The sequence below is a fragment of the Rhodnius prolixus genome, unplaced genomic scaffold (assembly GCF_049639745.1).
Source record: "Rhodnius prolixus isolate KJV_2025 unplaced genomic scaffold, Rpr scaffold_3, whole genome shotgun sequence".
NCBI lineage: Eukaryota > Metazoa > Arthropoda > Insecta > Hemiptera > Reduviidae > Rhodnius > Rhodnius prolixus.
The window spans coordinates 31,889,137-31,906,834 of record NW_027411603.1 but is presented as its reverse complement, the minus strand read 5'-3'; the positions used below and the strand labels follow the sequence as shown (position 1 = coordinate 31,906,834).

Genomic DNA, 17,698 nt, shown 5'->3' with positions numbered 1-17,698 from the left:
AATATAAAAATGGACATCTCAACTTACAATACCACTCATGGGGATCAATGCTAGCCTAGTAGCTATTGCCTGCTATGAAGGATAACTGGCCAACAAAAAGGATATTGCTCCCCATGATATTGCAGGGATAATTTCATCTTTATATCTCCAGAGAGACGTAAACCCACTTTAATGCAGTCTCTTGGGTAAAGTTGGCCGATGAGGGACAGACAATGTCATTATGCGACATGACTACGCACTAACAAGGAAATAATTTAAAGTGTGACACGCATTCACACCCTCAATAAAAAGATATAAACTGAAATTAACTGAAAGCAGAGTTCTTGAGTTTCAGTAAAGGATAAATTATACTCTCAAACAATTCTGATTAATTTGTATAATCGGGGCCAGCGTAGGCTTACTCGGTTCTGGATGAGTTAAAAGGGAACTGAAAACCTAAGCAGGGGTGTAACATTTACGCCATTTGGGTTTAGCGATCGGACGAAACCCTAGCTCAGTACACTCATCATCGATACTTATAATAACACCAATTTTACGTACTACTAATTTACCGGAACTCCCTAATTCGGGCGTAGAAATCCGAGCGACAAGTTTGAGGGTGAAGCCCACTGGATAACTCCCTCCTGAGCACCAATACGAACTCAAGAGAATAACAGCTTCATTCCAGTAATTGCTCACTGCCGGAAGAATATTCTACTTCGAGCCAACTCTTGGGAACCAAAATGGAACCAACAACTACACAAATATTTCATCAGCCTTTATGTACTGAATTGAATAAGAATAAAGAGACACTTCTTAATTGTTCCTGCATAAAAGAAGGTAAGACAATTTCTGTCGATGTTATTTTAAAAGAAGATAAAACCTTCGAACCATAATCGCCGTATCAAAGGGGGTTCAATTCAAGAGGCCCATTCAACGACCTTCTTTTGTATTTAAGTATACGTTAAAGGATTTTCTTCTTTTCAGAAGAAAGCTGTGTCGATGTTATATTTTGGGTTACGCGCTAAAGAATGAAATCTAATGGAGGTCCCCTAGTAGACATTCAACGCCAGAGTCGCCAACTGAAACCTTTGGAGGTATGCAAATTAATCTCAGCTTCAATTTAATTGACAAGGCCTTCCGCTGGTTAGACTTTGACCAAAACTTTATTATGGTACCTTCTGGTGGTTGCTTTATGCGAAATATCAAATTTGACTTGTCTGCGCTTTTTCGCTTTTCAGTTGCGATGGATTCGTAAACACAGGCAACCAGATTAACACTTGCAAAGCTTAACTTTCAATAGCTTCTCATCTTATGGGTCTGCATGCATGAAACTGCAGTCCGTAACTAAGTATAATGTATAAGAGAATAAAATTTCATACTAATGTCTTGTTCACAGTGGAATTTCCGAGCTTTCATGACCCAAAAAAATTCAACTCTCAATATCTTCTCAATTTATGGATCTGTGTGCAAAAGAAGTATAGCATATAAATGAAAAAAGTATAAAGTAGTAAGTAGTAAAGTAATCGCCTATTTTTTCAGGCGGGGCTTAACGTCCAACTACGTATTAGGTGTCGTGGATGGAGGTGACTAGCAAACATACTTTACAATAAATTTCTTTTATTAACCATTAAATAAAATCCAAGGCCTAAGACCGGGAATCGAACCCAGCTTTACAGGTCTCGCCTCTAATCGCTCGGCGACCGTGGCGCCTATGAGAAAGGTTTAGTGTATAAGGGAACAAAATTTTATACAAATTGTCTTGTTTACAAAGGATGATATAGCGGGTACAATTTTGGAACGAGTTATGACCCAAAAATACGACAACTCTCAATATCTTCTCAAATTATGGATCTGTACTCATGGAACTAAAGCAAATAACTTAGTAAACTATTATTCTATAATTGAACCAAACAGATATTGATATGTTCCTTACAAAGGTAGTTTTAGCTATTAAATGTTACAATTTGTTTGCTTTGTGAGATAAAAAGAGAAAAAACGGATAACTATATCAGTTATTCAGCCAATGAGCGTGCAGTAAACACTAGAGCAATATATTCCCTTATCACTAGGAATTCTTATTAACAGCTAAATAAATTTTGATAAAAAAATTGCTTTTTTTAAAGAAAATATTATGTGAAAACGGATGTAATAAAAAATTCTTTTATTTAAAATTATAACGCATCATGTTGATAGTTAAGAAACATTGAGAACGTGCTATTCTCTCTAATTCAGATATTAGTCAAGCGTCAGATAGTTTAATTTTAACGCGAGCCAAGTGAAAGAAGCAATATACTCATTTTGTTGTAACTAAAATCATTTCTGACTGAACAGAATCGTCCTGTTTCCAAATACTGCGACCAACTATCCATAAAATGAAAATGTGGAAATAAATGTGATTACCATTTTCATACTTTCCAACAAATAATAAAGTTGGGAAGAGATTGATGCTGTTCAGCGAGCAATATTGAGATCAAGACGATGATAAAATGGTTTAATATTTCTCTAGTGAGTTATTGAATGATAAAAATTTGCTATTTTTGCTTTCTCATAAAGTTGCTTACAATTTGTATTGATTTCCAATTAATTGCTCATTAACAACTTTACTTCATTTTTACCCAACAAATTTCTTGAAGAGAATTATGAATTTAATGAAGTCTGGCAAGAACATTAAATAAATTTAAGAAAACAAAACAAAAATCTATAGCAACAAGTACTTCGAACAAAATTTAAAATTTAAGATATTAATAAAGCGTATTTCCCCACCACTTGTGATTTATCACTGCTTGCTTACGTCAAGGCGTCAGTCTAATTGAGGTACTGAATTATAATCCTCAGGCTTATTTTCTGATTCTTCAGAGTACACCTGAAATCTGGGTGCATTTCTGGTAAAGCTGGACGGATCTTTATTTGACTTGACAGCTCGTCCCATAGATGTACCGTAGGGGGTTTTGATCAGAGTAAATGTTGGCCCAAACCCTTACATCCCGGCCGTTGTAAGATCCTCATCGTCCTAATGTCACCACCATTTTCGGAAAGAGCTGCACATAATCACACAAATAACCTAGAACTCCATGGTATAAAAACGCCGAACCTCATTTGATCGTGTTGCTGAACCATCAATATAAACTTGGAATCAATCCGGTTCTGAGTAACATTCGACTATTACCTCAACATTCAATAGCCACTCTCAACTCTTCAGCAATGGTATTGCCCTTGGTTACTCTTTCGCACAGATGCAAGCAGCTCAAGGCCAGACATTAAACTAGATTTTTGTTCAAAACTTAATTTTAACCATCACTTTATAAAATGTGAAAGAAAAATAGTGGAATTGATGTACCACGCTACACTTTGACTTATAACAGTTCCTAAATCATTGTGAAACAGTACGACACTTAAATCTAGGTTATTTAAAATGCCCAACGAACCGTTTAATAAAATGTTTCCACACCATGAAAAATTTGTCTCCCATGAAGAAATTAAAAATACTTAATGGTGAGTTTTTAAGGAAACTGTCCAGTTAGGTGCTCCATCTTTTTTTTGGAAAAGCGGAAGTCTAGAATTATACCCTAACCACTAGAATGCATCTACCAATTTTTATTATGCTAACTAATGTTTTGCAGGTCGCTTGCAAAAAGTAAATCAACTAAACTCTATTATAGAAAAATGTCAGCTATTGCCTTAAAATTTCTTTTTAGTATTTAATGCTGAAAAGAAACTAAACATTCAAAGTAATAGAAAATAAAGATGGATGTAAAAGACTCATTTCAAATTTGGTCATTCCCTACAGCCTAGAACTAAATTACTTATAAACTCAAAATTTTTAGAGAAACTCAAAATTAGGGCACTTTTCTAGATATTAACCTTTAGATGGGACAGTCTTTTTTTACCTTGCATATTTTGAACATTACTGAATTTAAAAATCTACTCTGAAGTAAAATCATAGACATACATTATTTGTATTTGTAAATTTGGAATCCTGAGTGGATCACAGCAAGGAGTCTGTGGAGTTACACTGAAAAATTCTGTCGTGGTGGCATATTGGGTTTTCAGAAAGTGTGGTCGTAATAAGGGACCCACATAATAATTATAGTTAATGTTCTCGTTTCTCCATGAATTGTAAAAATAAGCCTTATTTTTATATGCCACAAAACTATATTTTACACAATTATTGTACATTAAGGATAAAAATTAGGGTGTAATCAGTTTTCTTAGAGAAATGTCAAGAAATCTTTGAAATGATCTTCTTTAGGCCCTTTATAGTAATCTGTAGAAAAAAATATATTTATAAGACACTAGTTTCGTCCTCAGTGCCACTTTTTACACTTGCTTGGCAGACAACGCTGTCCCTTAATACCACCATACACTGCTTAAAATATAACCTCATTTTTTTCCCCAATATACATTCATATTTGAAATCCAAAATACTGGCAATTAAAACTCTCTACTTTCTACATTTTTAATGTCTAAGGGAAATTATTCTAACTTTCCTCGGTATTAACCAAAAGCAGAGGAAAATCAACCTTTAGAAAACTTTTTAGCATTGACAAAATCAACACGGTCCTCTCTTGGACAAAGCTGCCACTCGATTGACGCGCTGCCTTCTGCAGCAGACAAAGCCTACCCCAAAGAGTAGTAAGGCACCAGAAACTAACAGATAGCCACTACTGGTTTCACAAAAACAGGGGTCTCCCAAATTCCAACCTCGTCCCATATTACCACCTTCTCCTCTAAGGTTAACACAGTATTGTTCTAGGTAAAAAAGTATAAAATGAACTTTATAATAACATATGTAATCTAAATCAATGAGTAACGTTTAATTAACCAGTATAAGCCTGAATTATGACCAAGACTCTAATTCAAACATTTGGCAAAATGAACTTTAAAATACCAAAAAAATCTGGTGAGGTAACTCACACGACTTTGCCTTACAGCTAACTATTTTAAATATTCTGAATTACAAATTTTCTGAATTTACATTCCGAGCAATTGAGACACAATTATAACTAACATTATACAGTTTACAAAAAGCGTCCATTACGCTGAAATGTAGCCTTACATAATAACTCTATTTAACGTAGAGCGTTCTTAGGAATTGCCCTAAAACAACTTTTTCTAAAATTGTTTTAATTTCTCTGGCAGTTTAAAGAGAATCTTAGGAGCCAATCATAATACAAAAAGAATCATTGAGTCAAACCACATTTTCGGAATACATTTAATTCTCCTTAACATCATATAAGATACATTAAACAGATTGGAAACCTTATTGTGCACTCTAAGCAAAACGTCAAATTTGAACTTTATGTAATACACTCAAAAAATATCAAACTTATTTGTAAAAAAGTCTTGTTCAGACTTAAGGAATCTCAAAATAGAATTCTGTTGAATATTGAAAATAAAAAATCTGCCCAATTATAAAATCTTCCCTAACTTAGTAGAGAAAGTAACAAAACTGCAATCAGCAATAACTTATTTTTTCTCGGATGAATCAATGACTTACCAAAAAGGATGGTAAGTACTCTACAGCAGGACATCTTCAAATATGGCTTTCATTTTACAGCCACGAAACAAATAAGTCCGATATTCGGAAAAATTTACTATGAGAAGTTCTACTAATATAAAATACCTAGTAAATGGTAGTCGGACGTTAAGCCCCGCCAGAAAAAATAGGCGATTACTTTACTTTACTTTAAAATACAAAAAAATCTCCTCTGCCAGAGCATACACAGTTACGCTACTGATAAAAAAAAAATGCTTAGAATTCATTTGATAAAAGTACCCAATGTACAATAAACTATTATTTTGTATAAGTTAATGCCCTCTTTAAGGATGATATTCAAAAAAACTAAAAATAAAACATAAAATAGAGCATCACAACGTTGAAATGGTCATATGAATATCTTAACTTTGGAATGGCGGCTATACTGTCGACTAAGAAAGCCAGATTGCTTGAACACAAGTATCACCAACAGAAATAAAAGAAAGAAATGGTAATACAAAAGACAAGAGTAACACAGCTAACAGCCTCCATCTTTCTCAGAGATGCCCGGGCCAGCTTTTAAATCCCTCGTCTCATATTCCCTGGTAGTGCCAGCGAAGGCAAAAGACTAATGAAAAAGTGCCATCCCTCCATCCAATTCTAAGCTTCTTCCCTTTATATATTATTTGTATGCATGAGATGAAATTCTCTTGCAGTCTTCATCAACTTCTGGATATTGTGCACTGCCAGAAGATCGTCACTATGTTTGTATTGTAATTTCTCTTAGAATTATTTCCATTTTTTCCCTTCTAAAAAACGGTAGTTATTATTTTTTTTATTTGCACTTCGTAATTGTACTTTCAATTCTTTATTTCTTATTTTAAGTTAAATTGTACTGCTATTGGTAAATAACAGGCCAATTATTATGCTAAATTTATTGGAGGAAGTTAGAATTGCAATCTCTAGAGATTGAATGGTAAATAAGAAGGTGTACCAATCGTAATTTTATAGATATGTAACTTTTATATAAAACATTTTACCAAGAAAATTCCTATAAAAATACTTCTAGGCTTTCCACCTCTCTTATAATTTTCCTTTCTTTGTGAAGTATGCAATTTTTTCTTCTTTTCAATGATTTAAAAGATAAATTCTAAAAATGCAGATATAAAGACTACACGATGAAGGTTAGGAAGGTTATTGAAATAGGAATATTTGTTCAACATAAAATGATTTAGTGCTCATTTAAGTGAGTGCCGCTGCTTGGATTCATTAGAGACGGGACTGCGTTTAATTTTGTACATGAAATGGAGTTAAATATCACCGGAAATAATTACTTACGTTCACTTAATTCAGCTAATCAAAAAAGAACGACCGACAGCTGTACAGCGTAAAGCCTTCTTTTTCGATTGCAGCGTTTCATGTGTTTGTAGAGAAATCTGTTTGAACGGAACCGTCGTTTGTAAAAGAGGTGTTAGTTTCGTTTTGCCGAAAACATACTACACATGTAATAGAGCAACGAATTGTGATGAAATTTCACATGAAACTTGGTAAAACCGCTACTGCAACTTATCTTTTATTACAAGACGTTTATGGCGATGAATGTTAATCACCTGCGCGAGTTTTTGTGTGGTTCAAGCGTTTCCAAGATGGCCGAGAAGACGTCGGAGATGATGACCGCCCAGGTCGCTCTTCCACGTCCAAAACGGATGAAAATATCGATTATAATTTATCAACATTACTACCATGAGGTGCTTGCTCAACTCTGTGAAAGAGTAAGGAAAAAACGACCCGATTTGTGGAAAAGCAAGTCATGGGTTCTCCATCAAGACAACGCACCGGCCCACACTGCAATGTCTGTCAAGACGTTTCTAGCCAAGTACAACATCTCATGGTTTTAGGCCATCAGCCTTATTCGCCTGACCTGGCCCCATGTGAACTTTTATCTGTTCCCCAAAGTCAAATTTGCATTAAAAGGAACACGATTTCAGTTCGTTGAAACTGTGGAAGAAAAAGCGGCACGCAGGAGTTCACAGAAAAAGACTTCCAGCACTGTTTCGAACAATGGTAAATTCGCATGGAGCGTTGTAGAGATAGGGGAGAGGTGTATATTGAAGGTGATAATAACTAAATATGTATAAATTTAAAATAAAATGTTTTACAGCAATAGTCTCGTTATTTAATAGCCACACCTCGTTGTCTATAGAAAGCTAAATGTTCCAGAAAAAAAATAAAATAAGTTTTCACTTTTTGTTTTGAAGAAATTTTTAAAAACCTCTTTTTGGAGTCTGGGTACAAAAAAATTTGTTCATCAACAAGTTTTCATTTAAAGAAATGGTTAATGTGCTTATTTCGAGAAAATCTCAAAAAATTGAAAAAATCAAAGTAATAAAGTGGTTCTCCAATTTTTGATGTTTTGATTGGTTCAGATTTTGACTAAATCCTTATTGTTTCGTCCTCTGATGATAACCTAAGCAAAATATTCAATTTAAACTTACAGCGATTTTTTTTTGCTTTAAGTCGACTCAGACAGAGTCCATTTTGTAAAAAACGCTTTTACGTTCTCAAGGGGCCCTAAAAATGAAAATTCTGCACCATTGTAAATACTTATTTTTTTTTTAGAAGTGGAAGAGAAATTAAAAGTAATAACGATTAAATATTATTTTCGACTAGCAAACATACTTTACTGCAAATTTCTTTCTATTAACCATTAAATAAAATCCAAGGCCTAAGACCGGGAATCGAACTTAGTACCACAATACATATTAACTTTGCAGGTCTCCCCTCTAACCGCTCGGCTACCGTGGCGCCTAATAACGATTAAATAGGGAAGGGATTAGCTGAGTTGTTAGCGAATGCTGGACCCCAACGCGTAGGTCACACGGGTTCGAATCCAGCTCCTGGTTTCTTAGATTTTCTTTTCCTAGCAGCTCCTTCCAGCTCACTGTCCAATCATGAAGAGCGTTGTTCTCATGAAGAGAACACTGTTCGGAGGCTGACAGTGAACTGAAAAAAGCTCTGGGCGCCTAATAATCTCAAATGTTGACGTGCTGGTAAAATCACAAATTCGATTAACCCCAAGAAATATTCATTTTTATGGATAGAAGATAAACTAAAAATAGCAACATAAAATCAAGTTCATGTGAAGTACTCAGAACCACGGCTGACTGAATTTTCCTAACAGTCAATCTCCCCTCTTACAAAAAGAAAAAGGTAACAGCCAACGAGAAGGTTGTAATAAAATATGAATTAAGTTCCGGTAAGATGGGAAAAAGGAAGAAAATTCACTTTAGTTTACTCTCCATATTGGAGCATCCGCAAGTGGTTTTTATTTTACCGTGGTCCAATAAAAAAAGAGATAGATATATATGGGAGGAACTCCCCCTTTCATTGCGACTAAAAATAAAAATAAGTGAGAATAGAAATGGGAAGTTTAAAATGTTATAAAACTCCGGTGGCAGCCAAGATTAGGAAGTCCCTGGCCCTCAAGGTATCATCAAAACAATTCTGCGACCGCCTTCCCCACCACAACACTTGACTAGCATCTCCTTACACTGATTTTTTTTCATCCCTTTTTCTTTTTAAGGCGTTATAAAACTTTTAATAAGTTAATAAATTCCAAAAAAAAAGAGGTGCCTCCAATCTTAAGATCCTGGGTATTCACTTCCAGACTGTACATAAGAGCGCCATTTTGCTTCTTCTTATTAAAGTAGGAAGATAAATAGCCGGCTACATTGTGCACATCCTTCCCTTTGCCCCAGTAACTCCTTCAACTCTCAGGAAAGTTGTTATTGTTCCAAGTAAGGATATGAGAATCTACCACCCCCTTTTCAATTAAATGCATCCCTATTTTGTTTGTTTTTTGATAACAGCTGTTATTGTAATGAGTTATATGTAATAAATTAGATATTTTAATAATAAAATAAGTTTTAAGTCATTAATAACCCGCGTACATTTACTTGAAGAAGAGCCATCAATGCTAAAAAACTGTGGCTGTGTCTTGGACCCGGCCGTGTGTTGTACGTGAATACGTTTACGTAACGGGTTATATTTTCTATATAAAATATTTTTATTTATGTAATTAGGATGAAATCAAATAAACAAATCGACGATCGAACAATATCTATGCCTAAACAGTCCGTTGTCGATGTAGAAGCGATTTCATCATCCACTTGCATAATTTCAACCGCCCCAGCTGCAGATGTACTGACACCGTCGTTGATCCGCTCGGCCGCATTCATTCTTTTACGTTCCCGGTACAGCTTGACTCGGTCATATGGTGTTTTATTATTACCATTCGATTGTTCTTGAGAAGCCCTTTCCAACCGTATACGATCTCTGTATTTGGTTTTGGCTTTTCGACGCGTATAGGCCGACATATATTTTTGATAATATTTTTTTATTCGAACACCTTATTATTTCACTGTCACTATTTTACACTAATGTTTTATATACAATCGATAGATTGTGACGACAGCTGACGATTAAAACTTAAACGAACATCGTAGCTTTTCCGAGTCAAAAGTTATACAAATGCAAATCTCGATACGCAGCAAAATGATCTCAAAATGGCGGCGCTTCCCCCTCCGTCACAGTCCTCGCTTGTCGTAATGAATTCTTTGATCCTTTAGCCAACCAGTGGTCTAATTTAATTTTGGATGTAGACTATAATGCCAAACTGTATCCCCCGATTTTGTTATCATTAAGTTTTTTGGATTGCCTCCATATGATAGCAATTTTAAAGACATATTCACGTCAAAAACAAAATCACAACGTTTCTTCACTTAACAGCAAATCGGTGACAGAACTCTGGTTTAGATAATCGAAATTCTGAATTAAAAGCGTCACAACAACTTATTGATTTTTTTGAACCAAAGAGCTTTAACCACTGTCACAATTTGACATAAACACTAACCTCATATGTATTGTCTATAATTTATATAGAATCTAAGAAAAATTTCCCATTTGGTTTACACTATTAACCAAACACAGTTTCTACTGTAACTTTGTTTATTTCTCTTGTAGTTTCTGATAGTTTCTTGTTAAATATTTCTGAAAGCATTGTGTTGTTTATTTAACTCTTAATGTTCAAGAAACTAAAGAATCATTAATGTTTTCACAATTTGAAAGTATGAGTCATGCTGCTTAATGGATACAAGATATCCTTCAAAGTGGTAATAACCTTGAATATTTACTTCTCTACAACGAACCAATTACTCCACGAATTATTACTCTTTGGTTCCAGATATCAAAATAGCAATTACTATTTCATATGTAAATTTGATAATAAGTTCGTCCTAGATTTTTAAAAAGAAATTCACACCATTACATTGGTTTGAAACTCAAGAAATAAAATGAAATAAGAAGTTCACTGTTTCGTCTCAGACAGTTCGTAATCGCAACTTTTCCAAACCAGTAAATTTACATAATGTTAAGTTTAACAGTCTACAATGAAATGCAAATCGAGAAAACTGCAATAATGCTGGCAATAAAACTGAAACAATATAAGATGCCCGCTGAGGATCTACATTAGCCAGCCTTAGAATGACTGGTAGTGTTTCCTTTCTTGCTTATACATATCTGTAGAAACGGAGGTTTGGGATAGCCCAGATAGTCTTTGATTAGTGTAAGTCAAATTAGCTTGATTGCAGTCTTTTCAGACACCAAGTCTTCGTAAACACTATAGAAGTTTGGTAGGTTGAAGATGGAAACAAAACACGAACAAATTTAGGCAAGTTTTGGCTTCATAATATTTTATTTTATTTAGGTATATAATTCTTTAAAATTAAATATGATTATGTTTTCCTACACAAACTACTTAAATTGTCTATGCTAGTTGTGAAATAATTAAAAACAAATTGAAATTAATATGAAGTTAATATTAAAGCGAATATAAATTGAATCTAATTTAAAATGACTAGCATGATTCTCTAACAAGGCAAAACATACGCATGAGAAGAATAATTTTGCATTAAAAACTATAAATAGTACGTTCAAAAGTGAGCTCGCATCGACTTCAATATTAAAAACGGTCTGGTAGAACAGTTGTATAAGAGTTTACTGCCAAAAACTAAACCAAAAAGCGTACAAGAATACTTTTTTTTTTGCAACAACGTAGATTTAATAGATATTGTGCAAAAAAATTATCAAAAATGAGGAGAAACGGTGTTTCTAAAATTATTATTGTTCTTTTTGTTTCCTTTTTGTAAACAACGTAGCACCTAAACGCTTGAACCCATTTTTCACGAATGAGATGTTATTTGATTTGGAATTTCATGGAGCTGGGCCATTTGGGTGCCTGGATGCCGTACTTTTTATGAGAAATGAATTAGCCCCAATATCTTTGGTCTTGTCTTAAACATTTATTACTAATAACTCTGTAAATCTTATCCTGATTTTGATAAACGTTAAGAGGATGATGTGGTTTGGGCTTCCCAATGAACATTAAAGTGCCGTCCTGCTCTCCTGCCAACGAGATTTATTACATTCGCTTCCAATTATCAACAGTGGACCGATTTTCGTAAATTTACAGCCATTTGATACCAAATTTTGTATTTTTGTAATGTAGAAAATGTATATTTGCATTTTAGAGATCGTGATTCATACATAACATACTTTAGTAATAATGTACTTTGCCTTCATTAAGAAGGCTCCTTCTTAAACGTATTAAATAATAACTGTAAATTTTCGCCATATTTAAAAAAAAATGGCAGGAAGAAGAAGTGGCACGGGAATTATGGCAATCTTACCGAATTCGTAGTTTAATTTCCCAAAATAACTTTTAAGGTCATTAGTTTTCGTACCAGTCTATTTTAACACAGTTAGACTTCTCATTTCCAAAATATTTATTTTATTAATAAGTACTGTAAATCTTCAATTGTATTACATAATTTTATTAAGGTCCATATTATTTACTCAAGGAGTATTCATATTTTGATTACGAAACGCTTGCTCCGATCATAAGTGCATAGCCGGTGCTCAACTCTGAGAAACATGTTCATAACCTAACAACGCACTTAATACAAATTATTTCTTACTTATTACCGCGATTTCAGTGAAAGTTGGAAGGCTGTTTGAATTAAGTATCGACCTTGAATACTACTTTTGTTCAAAATTTTTATTCCGTTTCTTCAACATGACTTGTTTGCCTCCCACTCTGATTTATAACTGTATTCTATTGTAATGTTGCTAAAGCATTTCAAAGTAAAGTTTCAATGACAATGAAAGAACTGAGAAAAAGTTTAATGGCATTCCCAATCACCCTGAACTATAGTTCGTGAATTTTATTATCCAAAAATGTATTTAACTAAAATTTATTACCAGACATAAATCTTGATTAGTGTCTTTTTTTTACCCTAATTGAATTTTTCTCTATCGTCACACTTAATGTAGACATTTCTCTTTAAATTCTAGTTCAGAAATTTTAATACCTGAAAAAAGAAAGCTTCCTACTTAAAGATGACGGAAATTTGATGGCTCTTACCATGCCTAGGTTTCTCCGTTTTTTCCAATGCTGGAAGTCACGAAAATTTCTTGCAATATTGCATATTGCTTTCCTTATCTCTCAATATTCCTTATTTTATAGCTTAATGTGGCATCATATTTATAATTTTGTTGCTTGTTTGCATTTAAAAAAAGATATTTTCTAACAAATGCTTCGAGCACTCCACACGATTATCTCCCGTTTTATTAGACCTTTTAAGGGATGGTACAATAAGCCTCTGCACAGCTTTAGATTGCAGATAATCTGTCAAAGGTTTAGTTATAATAATAATCTTACTATAAAGATTTAAATGATCACGATCACACAAGCACTTCATTAGAACTGCATCGCCTAAAAAAATAACTATCAGGTCTAGGTCCGCGAGTTCTTCAGTTATGGTCCATTGTTCATGTATCAAAAGTTATTAATTGTGCCTGAGTATCAAAAAACAATTTGGCTGTCCTCTAGTTTCAGTTACAAATGTGTATTACAAGTTGTACAGAGGAAGGTTACATTCGGATGGTAAGAAAAACAAAGTAATGCTAATTATTTAAACCAACTACCAAAGTAGGTATCATGGTTAGATGCAGATAGGTAACATACTTAATCATTAATTCCTTTTATTATCAATTAAATAAAATCCATATTCGATTGCGAATAATTACATAGTGATTAGGTCCTTTTGGCCAACTCGATCTTAACTTCGAATGCACTGAATCTTTAAGATGATCTTTTAGGATAAAAATTACAGACATTGTCTAGCTGACTGCCGCTCATTCTCGCAAGATCTGCTAGAGCTTCAAGATAACTGGTCAGTAGTCATTACCAATTTCATTATTAAAAATAACAAAAATCAAATTCGAACTTCAGTTGCAGAAACAACTATAAATCTAGCTGTGCATACTGTTGATGAAAAAGCTCATATTTTTTAACTCTTGTAACGTTTCATTTAATCAGAATTTTAAACATACTCATCCTCCACCAATTAGACAAAATTAACATGGTTATTATAAATAATATCTTATATAGAGAAGCTAAATTAACTGCTACTTCAGTGAACAGTTTCAGCTTAGTCTGAGAGAAAGAGGTTTAACTGCCAAGTTTAATAATTATTCTCTTTATTTTAGACTTACTGTAGAAATTTGTTTCGTTTAAAAAATGACATTTTTTATAAATAAAATTATTTGAATACAAAATGCCCCTTTTGAAACTTCTAAAACCGAAAACAATCTTTCTTATCTTGGTCTTACAAAAAAAAAAAAAAAAAATGCATTATAACTACTCTTAATTTTTTATGTACCACGATGTGTCCATGAATGGAACTGGAAAACTGACCTCCTTTAAGGAAATCTTGAACAATGATCTCTATTTTGTAGCCACTTTCACTTGTCATGGTATAATTTTGGAATTTATGTATACTAACCAAATTTTGATCTTCCGAAAGGTTTTACCAACTTTGGTTACCTCTCCCTAATCATTCTTCCAGTCATTTAATGTGAGCAAAGTTCATGATCTTCAACTTTATAAAAAATTGTTTTTTGTTCTTTTTATCAAAAACAAATACATATTTCAACACCTGTTTGTAAAGGTAACTTTAAAAATGGTATCTTTAAGAGAGTAGTTACTAAGTAAAGTAACTCCATTAGAAAGTTGATATAAAAGAAATCCATTCCATTAACCATAAAACAAAAAATAGTAAAATTAGTTTACATCGTGTTGCTCTTTGACAATTTCCTGAAGAGTCTGGGTCTAGTTGTGGCTTACCCACAATCTGCATAATTTTCTGCAGCATTTCAATGATTTTTTAAATATTAGAATATATTTAAAATTGGATTAGTTTCATTTAAAATAAATTAAGAAGCAGCATTGATGGTAACCTGGAATCCTTTACAGTCACATTTGTTAATCTAGGTGATACTTGGAATACTGATACTCTGAGTGAATTTAAACTGACAATTAGTAATGTTGGTACTTTTATTATTTATAAAACATACATAAAGCTCTGCTTAAAGACCCTTAACCAGTAGAAATTAATTAGGATTAGTACAGTAAAATTGTTAATAAAAAATTAAGAGGGTTAGAAAAATAAAATGAAAAAGTATATTAATTTATTTACAGCTAAAAGCATGATATTAAGCTACATCACCACAATTTTTGTTTTAACATTTGGCCGATTTACAGGGATACTAATGCACAGTGTGGCATTTATAACCACAAAACAACCTGCACAACAAACCGTTTTATATAATATGTACATTAGAAAAGTAACAGGTGTGCACAGCCGAAGCAAGGTGCAAAGTTTGTACTCACAAATTAATTCATGGTATCCAATATTTTTGAGAAGTTTTTATATACTAATATACTCTGGAATGGCCACAGTTGAAACAAAAGTGTACGGATAAAACAGAAACGTTCACTACTTTTTTATTAAATGATTTAAATATTAGCTAATAACAATAACTGAAATTCACTTCATACTCCGTTAAGAAAATAAAATAAAAATCATTAAGCTACACTTTTTTTAATTAGAGCACAGTAAACGCGGACACAACCAAGTTTTAAAACAGAATAAACAACAGGTAGATGTTTCCAACAGCTGTAGGAAGGTTAAAATAAAGAAGTTGGTTTATGAAGTTCTTACAAGTGGCCACAGATAGCGACACCTCATGGATAGAATCTTCCATCACCAACTTCTTATTTTTTTAACCAAAAATAGAATAATTGATTATTATTTGGCCATCATGAGTAAAAACATCTTACAAGCATTTCATAACTGTAAAGCGATTAGAAAATAATCTGAACTATATTTTTGTAGCATGTTACACACATTTCAAAAGTGGTGTGCGATAATAAATAATATAAATACTTCACTCGAATCAGTATATTACTAATACTTTTTTCTTTCTGAACTTCTACTTTATAAGTTGCCCTTATGTAGTTATGCCCTCCTCTTCAGTCTCTTCAGCTTTCTAGCTAAAGGTATTAGATATTTCTACTGCAAGAAGCTTTTATTATTAATAATCTGGTAGAACGATTCATATTATTTATAGTGTCATCTAGCCTGATGACGTTTAACCATAATCCTAGCAATATTTAAATACTAAAAGTTAAGAAATAAAATAGGCTAAATAAGGAAAAAGAAATACTACCTAAGTAATTCGTTATTGATTTATTGATTCACTGATTTGCAAAAAAGAACAAATGTACTCCTAACAATTAATGATCTTTCCTTGTTCGGATTTAGAGCACAGCTGAACGGATATTTAGATTCAAAACTGAATTTCAAAAATTTAACGAGTTAATAAAAAGTTACTAGGTACTAAGTCAAAGTAAAAATGTATTTTACATGCCATCTAGTGGCGCTTTTTAAAACTAGAAAGAAATAGTAGTTTTAAAAACGACCGCTAGAAAGCACGGTAGGTACTGTTCGATGCATTTTCATGTGTTATGGCAGCCCATTACAAAATTAAATGTTCTATTAAAAAGAAATCAGTTTCCGTTCATTAGGACAAATATATTAGGAAATACGTGAACATATCGGACTCTCTAAATCATTAAAATTAAGAGGTTTTCTTACAAATTAGGTTAAAATTGTTATTGTCTTATTATTATTATTTTTTCTTAAATTCCATGTATTTTTTATTTTTTCTTATCTTTGATGCAAAATTTCTTTTGTGTAAATGAGTACGCTAACTCTTTGCTATGATTTATCTCTAAAAGTAATAAATGATTAAATTTTAAATGTAAAAAATTAGTTTTAGCGAGTGTTAAATCTTTTTAAAATACATATTTTGATTCACTGGTTTTGAAAATTATAATTTTATAAGTTTGGGTCTGTAACAACATACACTTTGAAGTCAAACTGCCTTTTTTTAAAAATAGGTTATTACTTTTAAGTAAGTGCATTGTTTTGTTTTTTTTATTTTAGCGTATATAGCATTCTGTTTTCAAAATGTTTATGATATCTCATTTGTTTTGTTTTAATTTTAGTGGGTAATTAGTGTACTCCTTCAGTTTCCCGAAAGTTACCAACGAGTACAATCCCAAGTTACACAGCGGTAATTTTTAATTTACAGTTATCTAGTAGTTTTTTTTTATTTATTTGTATTACTACATTTACTGCTGTACACAAAAATGGAAAACCATATTGGTACTGAGTGACTTCTTTTACATCCTTTAAAACATATGGAACAAGTTATTGGAGCGCATTAATTGAAGTATATTTTAAGTGATTTGCCTATCGCTAAAAAAAAGGTCACTTATAAGTTAATTTCAAATTTTTTGGAAAAATGACAAAAATGATTAAAACGTTTAAAAGACTTTTTTTTTTCAAAAAAATTTAGGAATCAGAAAATGATTTATACAAACTTTTTTTTATCGCAAATGAAGCGTCTGGAATATCCTTAATTCAGCTTGGGTATACCCAGTTTGTAAAGTAGAAAATACTCATATTTATCTTCGTAGTTATTTATTTTATTTATTTATTTATTTATTTATTTACAAGACGGGCAATCACCCAGTTACAAAGAAATATAATTTAAAATAACATTTAATAATAACTCAATATATAATAATTATAGAATATACATATATCATACATTTATACATATATATATCATAGAATAGAAATAAAGATAAAATAGAAATAATATATACACATAATTTACTTAATAGATAAACAAAATACTTCAAAATATGTACTATAAAATATACTTTAAAAATAGAAACTTTACTCAATTAATAAATCTTTATATCACAAA

General features: G+C 32.4%; 1 protein-coding gene across 1 annotated transcript in view; it reads right to left on the bottom strand.

The window, feature by feature from the left end:
• spri (Src homology 2 domain-containing protein sprint) overlaps positions 1-15,526 on the bottom strand; it is a 577,619-nt gene extending 562,093 nt beyond the window's left edge. Inside the window, exon 1 of the mRNA XM_074124869.1 lies at positions 15,249-15,526. The gene's annotated coding sequence lies outside the window, so the exon portion shown is untranslated. The remainder of the gene's footprint in view (positions 1-15,248) is intronic.
• Positions 15,527-17,698: the final 2,172 nt, after the last annotated feature.